Source organism: Poecilia reticulata, linkage group LG4 (assembly GCF_000633615.1).
Source record: "Poecilia reticulata strain Guanapo linkage group LG4, Guppy_female_1.0+MT, whole genome shotgun sequence".
NCBI lineage: Eukaryota > Metazoa > Chordata > Actinopteri > Cyprinodontiformes > Poeciliidae > Poecilia > Poecilia reticulata.
This window is the reverse complement of record NC_024334.1, coordinates 10,609,130-10,624,272: the sequence shown is the minus strand read 5'-3', so window position 1 is coordinate 10,624,272 and position 15,143 is coordinate 10,609,130. Positions and strand designations below refer to the sequence as shown.

Sequence of the window (15,143 nt, the reverse complement as noted above, 5' to 3'; positions counted from 1 at the left end):
ATAAGCGTATGAGAAACTCACTAAGTTTCTCTACAGCACTTTTAATTTGTCCATGGCTTTTCATAATTAACCCAGTGATAAACATCTTGGATGTATTTCAAGCACACGGTCCTGAAATGTACCTGTCAAGAAAAAAAGTGTCCGTCACTGAAGGATGCACAATCTTTCTCTGCTGTAATTCTAACACAACACTTTCCTTGGCTCTAACGGGACATTAATTATTCCTCTGAAAGGCGTCACTGAAAGAAAAGGCGCTAGAAAGGCAACAGTTTCCCCCCCTGAGCAGTCAGCATGCTCCATTCTCTGGAGGTGATTTTGATCAACGCAATCTAAAATGAAATCATGTGCCTGGTTACAGCGCTGATCCCAGCCGCTATAATGTGTACTGTCATGCTCATTATGAAAATGCCAGTCCCCATTCGTTCACTCTGTGGCCACATCGCCGCTGCGTGATGGTTTGAACAGGGCTGCCTTTGGAGTGCCCACTTAATGACTCATGGTTCATGCATAGGTGTGATCGGAGAGGATTAGACGTTGTGCTCAACACCTTTTCTCTCTTCAAACTAATGTGACAGCTCAAACCGATAAGGACTTAAATGTTGACATCTTCTCGGGAGAGGGCGGGGGCGAAACTGTTCAGGAGGGGAATTCATTTCATTTCATTGCTCAAATCTTCAGAAGCAAATGCTGCATTAAAAGAGGCAGATTAAACTTAAAAGTCAATGTCATTTTCCCCGCAGGTCAGCGTTTCAGCTAACGTGAGGAATGGAAATGACTTTTCACAAAGCGCTTATTATTATTCAAGCCACGTCGCCTACCTCTGTCCACCCTCCTTTGGCAGCTATTACAGAGAGCTACTTGTGTTTTAAACATGTGACAAAGTGAGAGAGGGGCGCAGGGGGAGAGCCGAGGCGCTCATGCCTGCTCTGTGCCGAGCGCCTGATGACAGTTCCTACAGGATCCGGATCCTGCGCTCCTCCACACGGCGATGCGGAGTGGGCGAATCAAGTAGCACAATACGCGGGGACCAGACCGAATCCGCAACGGGATATTTCACAGTCTTCTTCTTGTTTGCGTGTCTTTCCACGTCCTTGCATTCCATCACATCTGTCCGACGCTGGACCCCACCGATTCCTGACCGCAAAGACTGCACTTAGGGGTCCCTCTAATCTAATCGGCAGGTCCTTTGCGCGCCTGGTGGCTCGCTCTTCCTCCCTTCTCTCCTCCTCCTCCTCCTCCTGCTACTCGTGTCTTCTCTTGACTCCATCTCCTGCTGGACGATTTCATTCTGTAAAGTCATTAGCCACAGAAAGGTCAAAGCCTCCGCTTCCTGGAACCTCGTTTTGCTCTGGGATAAGCTTGAGAGTCGCCGTGCTTTCTGAAAGTTTGTCATTGGTATAGAACCGCAAAGGTTGCTTCGGCTGTTCCGTGTTGCTGCCTTTCTTTGCAAATCACTTTTACCTGTTTTCGGAGCCGTGCACGTGCATTTTTTTTGTTGTTTTTTTTCTTTTTTTTTGAGGTTTTTTTTTCCATTCTTCTCTGTGGAGTGGCTGTTGAACACCAGCAAACTGTGAGATGAGTTTCGTTGCCATTCTGACTACTGACAACGCCGAGATTCTGCAAGAGAATGGGACATACTGAGTTGAACTTTAAGTGTTGTTCCAAACCTCGGTAAGTAACTGGTAATTATGCTTCTATTTGTTGAATTTAACTGTCTGAACAGCATTATTTATTCATTTATTTTTTGGATAATTGCTCTTAAGTTTTCTGGAGTTTGGTCTTATGCATGAGATATTGTGTTCCTGATCACAAAATAAGCAGGGACTCTAGAATGCTGGCCACATTTGCTCCACTACAGACTCACACATGTGCACAAAGTTCTGTATTTTCTGAGGTTCAAATGCATACACACAAGCTTTGCTTGCCAGAGCACACTCTTTTTCTCCCCCCCGCCCTCCCTTCCTACCTATTCCCGCCCCCACCACACCCCTCATCAACACTGCCAGCCTTTATCTGCCTTTCCAAGAAACATCTCTAATCTATATTACTTAGGGTGTATTGGCATTCTCCACCCGAGGAGAATCAGATCTCCAACACTGATGTGTGGACATAAATGGGGTTGCACAGCATCAGCAGTGAAGAGGAACCTGCCTACTGTTGTTCCAAAAAAAAAAAAAAAAAAAAAAAAAAAAGCTCCAACTGATTTGATAATTATACATTTCACCCTTAAGCGTCCCCCTCAAAGGCGGAATCTGAGTCAGAGTAACCTCATGAGATCATCAGTGGAGGCTGTGATAGCGAGCCAAAAGCCCTCAAAGAAAGCAAATAGGATTTTTAAATGTAAATCATTCTGGCAAAACTGCAGTTTGGCTTGGGTGTTATTGGTATTATTTTAAACCTGACTTCATATAAAACCCCATATTTTGGAGACACTTTGACACTGGGGAAAAGTGGGTTGTTGTTTATGTAGAGCTTTGTAACATAAAAAAAAAAAAAAAAAAAAAAAAAAACGGGCGTGCAGCAGCTCTCTCTGCCACTGGCTGAGTTTGCACCGAAGTGCCAAAGCTGGTTCTCTGTTCTCAAGTGTCCCTTATCAATCCCCAGAGACCAGTGAACCTCACCACATCCAGGCCTCAAAGGCAAACTGTCTCCTTCAGAGGAGAGACAGATTTCTCTCCTATGTGTCAGTCAGCAAGACCACAGTCAGCACACGTCCTGAGTATCAAATATGAGTTTGGGTTGGATATGTTTGTGTCCTATCTTTTGTGTCAGTTCATTTGTTTACCAGGGCGACAAACGGAACGCCCTCTGTTTTTGAAGTTAATATACTGTACATGAGAGGAGACCAACTGAGTTAGCTAACTCAGTTGGTCGTGTGCCTGAGTTGGAGCACATGTATACTTGAGAATAATGCCTGAGGCAGGAATTACATCCTTTAGAGGGCTCCTTGTTCTTACAGCTTAGTGTTGGAAGGCTGATAGGGCCGAATGCAGCACCATTTGTATGTTTGATGGCTGGGAAAAGAAGGAAGAAATGGGAGGAAACAAAAAGGAGCTTTGCCAGCCTCCTCCCACAGAGTACGCAAGTAATTGCAAATAATGCTCTGCAAAAGGGTTCTCCAGATTATTTTTGGATAGACAGGCCAATGCGTTTTTTTTTTTTTTTTTCTCTTCAGTGCGGTGAATAACAGCCCCTGCTGAATGCTTCGAATTAAAGCTAACCATGACTGATGTCTAATTGTAGGTGGGAGTATGAAGATTGAGGTAAAATCTGTGCTTAAAATAGATGTTAAAGGGGAGAATATTGGAGTCATAAAAGCTTTGGGGTTCGGGGTCTATTTCAGGGTCAAGTTTTGTAAGGATATGCTGAATGTCCACTGCCCATTATTTTATGATAATGAGGAAGCCAACGAGTTTTACTTCAATGTAAAATTGAAAAGAAAGGCTGCAGGGAGAGAGAGATAAAGATATGAGTGTAAAGGAAGGAAAGGAGAACATCATAAAGAGGTGAAAGAAAAAATCTCATTGAGGTACTTGAGATAGACTGGACATTAAAATAGATTAGTTCGCATTAAGAACAGCTGTGGTATTAAACTAAAATGTCTCTCTGACTAAGACAACTGGTAATTGCTTGTAGAGACACATCTTGGAGATTGGCAGACGCAAAAACAACAGTGTTTGTTACAGCAAATTAAAAGTTTTATTTAGTGAAATGTGCTTGGGTAGACTTCATTTATAATGAAATTGTACAAAAAAAAGAACAAAAACATAACAAGAAGGTTATTTGGCTATTTATGTCTGGTGGTTTCTGGTGACCACTGGGCTGTAACAGGGAACAACACCAGCAAAACAGAAAAGCAAGCAATGAGCAGAGAGAAAGGAATGGGTCCCTGTAATTTAAGATGGACCTTTGTCCCTGTTCACACAAGGCCACCACTAGAAGAGATCTATTTGGGATTCACTGTGATTTATAGAAGTGTCACTCTCTGTATATGCTCTCTGCCGCTCAGTTATATGCAACTATAAAAAAAAAAGCACGCAAGTGAGAAGTTTACAGTCTGAGCTGCAATTATTAAAGCGACCCTTTCCCCTTTTAGCTTTTGACTGAAGCTTTTATGTACCATAACTCTAAGATTTACAATACAGATGCAGAGGTAAACACTGAGTTTTAACTTGCGAAAACCAAGTAAATAAAAAATGGAGGGTTCTCCGTTAGATCACACAAAGGCATTTTTTATTTTTTACAATACAATTTAGTTGCTATTTTCTTTGTTAGATTTCCGATTTTTCCAGTTGGGTCTCCATTTCACATGGAAAGAGCTTTTTTATTTATTATTTGAACCATGTTTCTCTGTTGGCCTGGGAGTTGTCTGCTGTCAAGTTTCTAGCTCTTAAAAGGAAATTCTGACATTTTCAAGATCAGATTAGATTTTTTTTTTTCAAAAGCACAGAGTGTTATGCTCCTTAAACACAATGACACAGTGTGCCACAGCAGAGTTGCACTGTGGATTTGTGAAAATGACGCTCGCTTTTGGTTTTTCTGCTATCTGATTCCATCTCTTATGCAGAACCGAGAGCAGATATGGCAGCCACATGAACGGACAGCACATGACATTATCCTTTACTTTTGCTTCACCCCGATATTGGCACCACAGTTACACTCAAGAACAAATACTTAAATGTGCTTTGTCAGTTGCCAATTAGTTAATCTCCCAATAATTATTTTCATCTGTGGAAAGCAATTGTATCCTTATCAGGAACGAAATCCTTGTTACTGCAACTCGTGTCATACTTCCATTCTCTCTGTTCTACAGTGTGGCAGCCTGGCTGACTGCTTGTTCATTTTAATGTGGCTCTCTGTGCCCTGGGTGGTTAGTGTGAGGGAGGAGTGGGTCTGACTGTGTGTTTTGGTGAAATCTTCTCAAGCAGGAGAACGGATGAGACGTTATCATTCTGAGATGAAAGTGTTAAATGCGTTTGGAAAAGCTTATTGGTGTTATTGTTTTTGCTAAAGCTTATTAGAGTTGTGAGTGAGATTTAGAGTTGTGCGGAATTACACTCATTGGCCCTTTTATTAATTACAGGTGGCAAATTGTTTATTAACCCAAATAGTGAATTAGTCAGTCACATGGCAGCAGTAAATTGCAGCGACATAGATGTGGTGAAAATGAAATTGGGAGATAAATCAGAATGCAAAAAAGGGCATTGAAGTGATTTAAAATGTGTGGCGGTATTTGTTGGTACCAGACAGGCCAGGCAGATAATTTCTGAAACCACTATTCCTCTGTTTTTGTATGCTCCTCCATCTCCTCATGCTTATAGAGAATAGTTCAAAAAAACATAAAATACCCGTTGAGCAGCAGTGCCCTGCATGAAAATGCATTGTTGATGTCAGAGATCAAATAAAAATTTGTGCATTCAATACATTAGATTTTTCAAAAACACCAATTTATGCCAGGAGCTTTATCACAAATTGAAACACATTATATAGATTTATTACACACAGGTGGATGCTTGAAAGCCTTTATTTATGTTAATAATGATGATTTTCTATTCACAGCTAATGAAAACATGACATTTAAAATTACAATGTTATTATGGACGTATTAAAAAGTTATCTAAAAAACAGAATTGTGGGATTAAAAAAAGAAAAAGTGTTTAATGCCTTCTTAAAGGTTATTTTCACAAGTTACTTTTTAGTCTTGTAAACAACCTATCGGGACAAATATTCTAATTTACTCAATATGACTGGCTCGAGTTGGTATGGCAACAGTTGTTTAAAAAACCACTAGTTACAACCAACGTACACAGGGCCACCTCCAACATTTCAAATCTAAAAGTAGATGGACTAATGCAGCAGAAGACCATATAGCATGTCAGTCTTTGCTGCTTTCAACAGGAAACTGGTCAGATTTTACACAGCTTCACCAAAATGAAAAACTTCGATGCCGTCTTGTATCAGCAGTTGAACCTTGTGGGAGAGGTGTAAATGGTGTGAGGATATTTTTGGCATACTTTAGGCTGTCTCTTGATAACTGAATCTAGTCAATAGAGATCTGCAATGATTTAGGATTTTAAAAAAGTTGTCCCTTAAGTGTTGTCATTAAAAATATTCAAAAAGCCTCTTAAGAAGAAAAATGCTATTGCTTACAAGTTAAAACATTGTAATTATAACGAGTTCCCACACACAGTTAATACTCTAGCATGTAAAATTTGATCATGACATAAGCCAGACTCCCACAGGTTTTTGTGAATTTGTCAAAATTGGAACTCTTACAATGTGTACAGCCTCAGTACAACCCTGCTAGAGATTCTGTTGCAACATTTAAATCACAAAAATGACCCAGTAATAATGTAATTCATTCTCCCATTACACAATGTGGTGACATCGAATAGTTGCAGCTGGAAATGAAACATGCAATGTGATAAAAACTGTTGTGCTATGCTCGTTTTAAACATAATGTACCTGGGACAAATTAAAATACTAAAATGAAAATTGTTTACAGCAAAGGTTAATTTGCTGTACCTGATCATAAAGAAGGAGAAAAAAAAGAAACACACTACTCTAAAGAAATAACAGGTCTTTATGTTTGCAAAATCTCCTTCATTTTGTCTTGTTTAGACCTGTGGGGTACTTGCTTTGCAAAACACCAGCACAATAAGTAAGTAAAGATGATTTACCGAGCACCTTTTCACACAGATGTCACAACCTGCTTTCCAGAAAGGATAACCCAACAACGTACACAATACTGCACAATACAGGGAACAGAACACAATCATACATGACAAGATGGAAAACTGTGTTTCATGAGCTTTAAAGATCACCATGCACCATTCTTACAGAACTGGCCTGTTTCTAATTGGATCTACAACAACTCAAGATGTCCAAAAAATCAATTAGGAGACACAGAGTCATTCCCGCACAACTGCTTGTGCAGAAGTCCCATCCTCCCATAGCTACATCCTGCACATTACACTTCAAACTTTCATTTGACCTTCCACGGATCCACATATCTCTGATTCGTATCTTCTTGCTTCGGGCTTTAGTGTATAGTGATTATAAATGCATGTTTGCAGCTTTGTAAATGTGTGTTTAGCAGCCTGCATGTGAGCACTTTTAATGGTGACATTTCTTGCCTTTGAAGTCTTTCTCCCAGGACACCACAGCAGCTCATCCTTTGTATTTTTTTTGTTTTTTTTGTTTGACAGCCGGATGAGTGCGACTGGCAGTCGTGTTAGAATTTCACAAAGGCTGTGTTTTACCCCTGGTGCTGGTATGAGAAGTATTGTTGACAGTTGTAGAAGAGAAGATAACTGGGTTAATTAGGGCCAAAAACCTCATTAGTCAGCACGGAAGAGAAGTTTTAAAGTTTATCAGTTCCTGTTTCCTTATTTTGAGGATGGTTTAAGGGCTGACTTGCAGACACGTTACAAAGCGGATCCTGTTGGAAAAAAAAAACAAAAAACATTGAGATGAAATATTTTAATCAAATCCCCTTCTGCAAAGCGCTCGCCTCACAGCCATCTCATTCTCCATCATTGTTTTCCTTTTAATGTGTTCCAACTGTGAGATATCACAAATAGTGCCTCATTTCAATTTGCACATATTCATGCGAACAAAGACGATCTGCGGTGGGGAGTGTTCCCAGTCATGGATATGGACACAGAGAAACCACGCAGTCAGGTAGATTCACACACAAACAGGGCTCTGGTAGGTGACCATCGCTGCGCTGGCATCCTCCAGTAAGTGAGCAGATGTTCAGGGGCTGAATGCTCCCTTTTTTTGTTCCGGTCTCTAAAGAAAACGGCTGGTGAAATTTTCAAAAAAAAGATTAAGCTTGGGAGTTCCCTCATCTCATCAAGCTTACTGTAACCTCCTGAAGACAGGCTGAGAGTCAGGGTCTGACAATCCAGTCAGTAGCCAAGCCTTTATCTCTAGAGGAAACATGTAATTTTGGCTACTCGCTTCGAAATTTGGCCAACACAAGCAAATTCAATGATTATAAGCATTGCTGGTTGTTTAAAAAAAACCAGCAGGTGAATTTTTAGGATTTTCCTTCTGTCAAACTGACAGCATTGTTAAATGAGCTGAAGAAATCAGAATCAATTAAAGGTTTTTGGGATAAGCCCTAAATATCAGGTATTATCATTCACTCAGAAAAGTTGAATTGTATTAAATGAAAAGGCTTTTTTTATCACAAGATGCTGGAAAAACAATTCAGATGCAGCATTTGAACTCAACCTGGAACATGTATTATTGCAGTCGTCTTGATCATTTGGAAGGAAAATGTTACATCAACAAAGAAACTGATTTTTACACAGATGTTTCAGATTGCCGGAGGACATGCCAGCCTGATACAATGCACGTCAAACCCATGTGTAACTACCAGCACAGCTTGTAATGAAAAGTGCCTTTGGCTCAACATCTCATCATTTTATTGACTTTCTTTTAAAACATTTTGCCTCGAGGAAAAACGTTTTCTTTAGATCATTCGTGGACACATTTTGTTATTTCTGTTCTTCACTTTAAATAATATGCTATACATATTTTATATATTATAAAAAAAACAATGTGTTTTATTCTAATTCTTTTTTAGCACTACATGAGCACTTCTGTACCTCTATCATTTCAAATCACAAAGAAAACCACATGGTTGATGGAAGTAACATGTAACAGTGCTTAAGAGTTAAGCTTCTGTTCAAGCTTCAGTTAACAAATAACGCGGGAGACCTTTTCTCAAATTCTGACATTTACTTGATTATATGTTCTACAATGTAAAAAAGACTGAAAAGAAACTGACAGAAGATTTGGCAGAATTTTTTTCCCAGTAAATAAACACCTCAGAGTTAATGTGATATTTTTACAACCTAGTGTCCCAGTGCAGCATGTGCAGCTGTTGGGAAAATCCCCTCTCCTCAATCAACATTCCTCTGACTCGCATTTTATACGTTCATAAAGTTTGGGCTGACTGAATGCCCCAGATTGCCATTTGGACTTGAGTTGACTTTTCTCCAGTATTTTTGATGTTTACATTCGACTTGATGTTGTTTCAGGTGAGTAATTCATTTAAGTGCAGAGCAAGCCTGATAAGCTGCTCTGCCTTAGCAGAGTGCTATTATTTGACTCCATTTTCAGAATACGTGAGTAGCGGATTGAATGTTTTTCAGGTTTACTGTTACAGATAAAACACTGTGACCTGTAGCAAATGCTCATTCTCTGGTGGTTTATTACATTGTTTTTGAGTTGGGAAAACATGGTTATTGATAGGTGCAAAATGATTTTAATGGTTGCAATGTGGTAATCAGGTTGTCTTTGAGGAAGGTTAAACAGTATTTAATCTGACAGCAATTAGCCATCAATATACTGCTGTTTAGATCAGTGTTTCCCAACCCTGGTCCTCAAGGCACACTGACCTGCATCTTTTAGATGTTCCCCTGCTTCAACACACCCCATTCAGATGATTGCAATTCAGCAAGACCCTGTTAATCAGCCATTAATTGAAATTATGTGTGCTGAAGCAGGGCAACATCTAAAACATGCAGGTCAGTGTGCCTTGAGGACCAGGGTTGGGAAACACTGGTTTAGATGTTGTTTTGTCCATAAATGTAAAATTCAACAGTTGTATATTAAAAAAAGCCTATTTTTCTAGCAATTGAATATTCCTGTATGTCATCAAAAAAACAACAGAACAGTTTTTTTTTTTGGCGGGCCATTGATCTGCTGGGCCTTTAGGTCGAATGAAGACAAAACATTGCAATTAATACAAGGGAGTGGGGATTTTTCATTAAGTAAATATATAATTAGATTACTACCTACTCATCAGTTAACACTGAATGAAACCTCTTGTTGCGGTGGGTGGTAGGTGTAAGAAGTTGTAGATCAAGTTGTAGATCAATTTTTGGCAGTCACTTAAATGTCCTTTTGTTTCACACCACCTCTTCGGTTTCATGTCGGAACAGGAAAGATCTCCAAATAGATATTTCTTCCCTGTTGAAATATATAAGACCTTGTCAGGTGTTGTTTGAAAGATAACTTACACAGGACAAACCATCAATTCATCGGACAACAAGCCTGAACATGGTGTGCATGGGGACACGTGCTGACCCTCAATTTAGAAAGATAATTGCTGGACATTTTTATAACTTAAATCCTGATGTCAGCTCGAAAGCATGATATATAATGATGGATGCACATTTCTGAAAAAAGTAAAGTGCACAAGATACCAACACTTACTTAGCATCTTCAGGTTTAATGGGGCGAAAGGGTGACTGTTTAGGCTTGAGGTCCTCATCAGTATTTGTGTAGGGTAGTCCATATTAAAAACTACGTACACATAAGTTACATAGTTAGTGTACACAAAACCATATAGACATAGTTAATTCAACAAGTAATCCTGTCCATAATATTAATAAAAACACTTTTTTAAAGGTGTAGAAAAACATTACCACTAGTCATAGTTCTACATTCATCACATAATAAATATGGGACAATTACCTCCAGTGAGCCAAAACTGCTCATGTGGAAGACTGTGACAATCAGACAAAGCTAGTAAGTCTTCCAAATGTATGACTTCCTTCAAACACACCAAACTTCTAACCTGTTATCATGACCAATTTAAAGTCAGTGCTAGCTCAATTCAATTTAATTATGTTTATCGGCAGCCAATTCACAATAAACATCTCATGGTAATTTAGAAAATAAACAAATAAGATAAATATGCAGAAATACTGTATATAAGCAGTTCAATCAATCATGTAGACGCATTCAAAAACACGCATTACAATTTGATTCACGTTATAAAACAGTGCATTTTATAACTTGTTTAGCTTTTTATGTCAATTGACAAAATGTTTTCTGAAACCATTGATTGCATCAAGTCACAGGTTTTGCAGTAAACCCTCACGATGAACAGCCATGTCATTATAATTTGAAGGAACAACTTTTAACTTAGATTTATCTCGAGGAGAAACACAACCAACCTATAAGAATTGAGCCAATAGTAAAAATATGGTGTGAAAAGGAGATTACAAAATGAGTACCTCCTATTATTAATAATTTGAGTGAAATGTTTGAATACTGCTTGTAGAGTAATTGTGATAATGTTTGCACAACTGCCAAACTGAAAACAAAGCAGCCCAGGCCCTTTTATGGTTTGGAAAACAAAACCCAGCTGCTTTTGCTGCAGCTCATCCTATTTTGCTTTTTACCGAAAATAGAACTGGCATCTGCATACTTAGGGGATGCAAATCTTCATTATATTTGTGTCTGGGAAATCTCTTTCTCATCATTTGCACTGTTGTCATAACTCCATTGAGAGGGCCCTGCACCATCAAAAAATGGCTTTCATTTTTATTCAGCATATCTGAACAGCCTTGGGCTATTGCTGGCACGCGTTGTGCAAAATTATATTTGAGTGGCTTTACAGGAGCCCCAGTGCTTGTGCTTTGCATCAAATGAAATTTCCATCCTGTTCTATCCTCCAACCTTTTGATATGTTTTTTTGGATTAAGGGTTTTCTTGCCTAAAGAAAGATAGATGGAAAGCAGTGTTTGCATAAGATTAGAAATTTGACATAATTCTCTTTCAAAATCCAAACATCCGATAGTACAGAGTCTGCTGATAAAGGTTTAGCAGATAACTTTATTTGAGTAATAATGTAATACTGTACCTACCTACACCAGCCTGAACGTTCGCTGGGAAAACTGTCACAGTAAGCATGTAAAATGTGGTGGATGTGAATCAAAACTGGGTTTCGGAGGCATTTGAGATTGCAGAGGAGGAATGTGGGCTGTTTGAGGGAAGAAGAAACAACCAGAAAAAACAAAGACTATGAAAAGTCGGAAGAAGGTGTTGATGAGAATAGACATGGCAGAATTTCCCTGCATCAGCTTTTGGATAGCTGCCTGGGGGCTGATCGGATTAAAGAGTGTTTTAATGTGACCTTTTGTGCTTTGTTTTGATATTAACATGCTACACATTTCCCTTTGTGCAAGGTCACATTTTCTACACAATGTGCACAATGTAGACTAAGGAAGTTTCTACCTGCGATGCAGAGAATTGAATATATGCAGCTACACTGTCTCATTGATCCATTATCATACATTTTGATAGAGCAACCTAGTCTTAAAACAAACACTGTGAGGCTGTTGCCCATAACCTTGTTGTCACATTTTGACAATACACACAAAGGGTGGCTTTTTACTGCTAAAGAAACATATGCTGAAAAAGAGGCAGATACTTGAGCTCAAACAGAGAGCATGGCAGAAGACAACAGAAATGCTGGGAAGACAGATCTCCCTCTGTCTCAGTGCGAATAAACTATTCAGTACCGCTAGTATGAGAACAGAAGCTGTTAAAGTAGTCACTCACTCTTTTACTGCTCCCACAAAAAAATGCAGCTAAGGAGACGTTGCAGAGAATATGGTTGTTTTTTATGGTGAAAAACATTTTTCTTTACACTTTTCTCTTATAATTCTATGCTGTGCTTAATCTGTGTGACTGTGTTTCATATTATATGTATAAGTAAGGTAGAATTCAAATTTTCAAAAGGTAAAAAAAAAAAAAAGTATGCAGACTTGTTTCCAGATGTGTCTTCCTTAGGTATTTTCTCATTGACTGTAAGCTACTTACAATTTGATTCTACATATGCAATCAAGATAAGTGGGGGGCAATAAGCCAAGTAAAAATTTTATTATAGAGTTATCTTTTGATCCACTTCATAAGACTGATGTATAACACCACGGACAGGCAAGATTTTCTTAGTGCTCAGAAAACACTGACTTACTTTGAATAAAAATAATCTCATTTTCTGCCAGTATTCACCAAATTAAGATGTACCTTTTCCGTGTAATCTAGCCGACGAACTGTGCCACGAAACAAAGGAAGGGATGTCGTGGATTATTTTCTAATTATATGTTTTGTGGATGTAATTGAAGACAGAATTTCAGACTATTCTAAGCTGCAACCTATGCTGTGAAAATCTGAAAAACTTTTTGTACAAATGTGAAAAAATTTTACATTTGTATAACAGAAAGTTCAGTATTGTACTCTCATAAGGGGAACAATACCAATGGATCCATTGACTAGCATGTCAGAGTTTTGATGGTTAACATTAAGGGTTTAATCTAGTTATTTACTGTGACAGTTTTTCAGGTCAGTTAGGTTAGGATTTTATTTTTATTATTATTATTATTATTATTATTATTATTATTATTATTATTATTATTATTATTATTATTATTATTATTATTATTATCGCAAATGTCAAATAATTTATTGTATTTTTTTTTTTTTTGCCGATTTTGGATTTTGGAGTCAGGACCGGTCAACTCTACACTCAGGCTTGCAAGCTGTCTTTCTTTCAAGTCTCCCTGCAATTTGTTTGTGCAACTGAGAACAGGGCTTTTTGAAGATCACTCCAAAACACTCACTTGTTTTCATACAGCCACTTAACAAATTTGCTTCTATCCTTAAAACATACAAGCAAAGACCCGTTACTACTGATGTCTTGAGATGTTGCTTAAACATTTCCATGCAATGTTATTTTTCTGACATTGCATCTTGTGAAATGCAGCAGTCTTTTTCTGCAGCGAAGCAATCCCAAAACATTTTGCTGTCACCCTTATACATCACTGTTGGCACGGTGTTCTTGGACAATCAGGGATCATTTTTGTAGCTGTTACTGACAATGTGGGAAAAAGAAAAGGTTTATTGTCATTTAATTTTCAACAGTGAGAAGGAAAATATAATATGTGATGCTTGTCCTTTTCTTAAAGTGCATGTAAATATGTAGGCATGTGAAAGTTAATGATGCATCCTCCTTACAAATAGAGTCTATTTATAAACCGAGTATACCAAGATATAAAAGATGATGGCATATTTTAGGTTTTCATAGAATTACCAGATTGCTTCATTCAGATTGCTTCTTATCTGTGATGTACACAGGGTAAATAAAAAAAGCAAGGTGTTACATGCTGCTTTTGTTGCTGTGAAATCTAGACATCAAAATATTCAATGCTGAGTACACCAACAACAAAATGGCTACAAAGAAAACCAGGTCCATAAAAGGCAAGGGCTGAGACAAGGACAGCCATATTCAATAAATTTCAATATTTTTGCAGAGTTCATGTATTTCAGTAACAATTCACTATTCACAGAGGCTAGCCGTCAAGCCTTTATTCCTATTAATTATGATGATTTTCCACATGTAACTAGTACAAATTTGACATGACATTTAATATTTCCTTAAATTAGATTTTAAAAAAATCTTTTAATACAGAATCATAGACTCAATTAAAAGCATGCTCACTACCTCTTAAAGGGAGAGTATTATGTAAAATCGACTTTTTTTGAGCTTTACATCATATAATAATATTATTCTTTCATCCAAAACACACCTGGGTTTTTGCTTTCTTTCATGCATGTTTGAGAAATACTTAAATCTCCGCTGGTAACCATTCTGGGTACAGAAACGAGTGGCGTAACTCAGTGCTGCCTTTTCGACGAATCTCATCCCTGGAGCTTCAGTCTCCTTACCGAGCTTCCGCATTGCATAACACAATTAACACCATTCCCCCACAACTCCGCCACTCTCCTCCTTGAGCACTCAATTTAAGCTGTAGCAGCAATTAGCTGAAGCTGGAGAGTTGGAAAGAACACAAGCTTCTTAAAGAGACAGAGACCCAATTGCAATGTCAAATTTCTTTTAAGTCATGTTTGAAATGTGCAGTATTTTTTATAACTGAAGGTAACATGGTAACTTGATTGTGCTACATAATGGTACTATGTGCCTGGAAAATACATACTAACAAACCCCCAACTAAACAAAATGCAGGGATCATCACATTACAATTAAATTGTCAGAGTTTAGAAAAGTGTTGCTGTTATTTTTAAAGCAACGGAGGGGCAAACAAAAAAGCATCATAAAAACACTATGTGGGGAAAAAAAGTGTATGGCCAACAAATTAACAATGTTCTACAAAATACCTCAACAGCTCAGGGTGTTACCTACAACTTTAGATTTTATTTAGTTTTGGAAATTCTGTCCAAAATTCAGCATTCATTCAAAATCCTCTCTAAAACTGCATCATAGAAGTATTGTATATATACTTCTATGTATTGGTTCAATATATTGTATATATATA

General features: G+C 38.1%; 1 protein-coding gene across 1 annotated transcript in view; it reads left to right on the top strand.

Moving 5' to 3' along the window:
• Positions 1–677: 677 nt before the first annotated feature.
• brinp3a.2 (bone morphogenetic protein/retinoic acid inducible neural-specific 3a, tandem duplicate 2) overlaps positions 678–15,143 on the top strand; it is a 56,353-nt gene continuing 41,887 nt past the window's right edge. Inside the window, exon 1 of the mRNA XM_008406674.2 lies at positions 678–1,671. The gene's annotated coding sequence lies outside the window, so the exon portion shown is untranslated. The remainder of the gene's footprint in view (positions 1,672–15,143) is intronic.